Source organism: Nyctereutes procyonoides, unplaced genomic scaffold, assembly GCF_905146905.1.
Source record: "Nyctereutes procyonoides isolate TBG_1078 unplaced genomic scaffold, NYPRO_anot_genome, whole genome shotgun sequence".
Lineage (NCBI taxonomy): Eukaryota > Metazoa > Chordata > Mammalia > Carnivora > Canidae > Nyctereutes > Nyctereutes procyonoides.
The window spans coordinates 10,923,792-10,925,571 of record NW_026575136.1 but is presented as its reverse complement, the minus strand read 5'-3'; the positions used below and the strand labels follow the sequence as shown (position 1 = coordinate 10,925,571).

The 1,780-nt window shown below is 38.4% G+C and overlaps 1 pseudogene; it reads right to left on the bottom strand.

Annotated features, from left to right (window-relative positions):
• Positions 1-1,112: 1,112 nt before the first annotated feature.
• LOC129495568 (60S ribosomal protein L26-like) lies at positions 1,113-1,546 on the bottom strand (annotated as a pseudogene).
• Between the last annotated feature and the right edge of the window lie 234 nt (positions 1,547-1,780).

The window sequence follows — 1,780 nt, the reverse complement described above, 5'->3', positions numbered from 1 at the left end:
AATGTGAAATCTGATGTGTTGAAGAATCTTCTCATTTGAGGCACATCATGAGTTGTGTCATGTTTCTAACTACTAGAAAAAATGTAAATATACATATTAGGCAGGATGTCAGCGAAGATAAAAGATGTGTAGTGGAGAAACCAAAGAATGTGAATGTGTACCTTCGTACCTGTTGGTGCTGAAATCCTGATTTGCCTCTAAATTCAACTTCATTGCCTTCCCTCTGGTATGATTGAACCTCAATATTTTATTTCTCTTTTACAACATTCTCTTTAAAAAAGAACCAAGATACAAAATGCTTTTAAAATCCTAAAGTTTTATATGAATTTCAGTTTTCTCTGAGGCGTTAATTCTGATATAAAACCAGTGAAACTTCAGCTCGAATAATGTGAGGTATTGAAATTTTAAGGGACTTCTGTGTGTGTTGAGAGATGCTGGCAATTGGAATATTCTCATCAATAGGAGGTTTCTGTTGGCTCTAAATGTGAATTACTTATGTAAATGTCCCTTTAGAATCTGTTTATAAGGTAGAGAGCTTAGGGGATATTGGAAAGAATATTGCCTTGTTTTATAGACGTTCTGATTTGCTAACACACTTGAAGTTTCAATTCAAAAGTCACTCATGTAACCTCTTTTTTTTTATTGATACAATTTTTGTCAAGTTTCAGATAACTTACATTTCCCAAGAACCTTTCCTTGTGTCTGGGGTATCCTATGACATTTACCCTCTTCCTTTTTCTTTTCTGGATTATTTTTTGAACATAGTGCATCTTTCAAAGAAAGAAGACAGAGAAGAGGTGAAACCAATCCCTGGTCTATTCACATGGCCAGCAGAAGAGCCAAGGAAGCTCCCTCCACTTTTTTCTAATTGACCAAGATAGAGGAATTCTTTAATAAAAAGGTCTCTAATTTTATTTCTGGAATTATTTGATTATCTCAGTTTCCTGATGCAAATTGATATCAACTCAATAAGCAAGAACTTGAAACAATCTCCCATCCTTTTGTGCAGTGGGAGTACAGGGCAGCTGGTAGACCACAGGGACAGGGCTGGGGAGGTTTGTTTGTTTTTCGTTGTAGCAGTTTGTATAGGGAAGGTTGTATTTTAGATTACTTTACTCCCAAATCTTCTCAGTTGTTGCTTCTCTATACTTGCCCTTTTCTTTTCCCATCTGACAAGTTTTGGCTTTACATTCAAAGACCTCCCTGGGTCTGTCCAGTGTTAGCCTGGTGATAAAACCACCTTGTAGGGCCCAGTGCCCACACAGGCAGCTGTGGGATTGACTTCTCCCATTGCACAAGTTCGGGGTAGATGACACACTTCTTTCTGTAAACTTGGACAACTTTGCCAATTCGCTGACCTTTGTAGTATCCTCATACAACCTGAACTTTATCATCCTTTCAGATGGACGGAGGGAACATTGTACTTCTGTCTCAGCTCTTTGGAAAGAGGGAAAGACACAATCTTCCTGCAAATGTGGGAAGGTCAATTGAAATGCCTTTTATGGCTCTTGCCCTGGTCAGAAGTCACAAAGGGATTGAACTTCATTTTGGCTACTGCTGCTTCAACAATGGCCATAAAAGTGGGGAAAAAAGATAGTGCTTTCAGAGCAGTTTCTCTACCTACAATCTCTTGGTCTGCATGAGGGTGCAATTCTGGCTTTCTAATCTGTGTCCAGCCTTTTGCTTGGCCTATCCAGTATTTTTTCTTCTAAAAGCTAGGGCTTAGAATTTTAACATACTTGGAATCCTAGTCAGACACTTAGTTACCCTCCTTTTATTT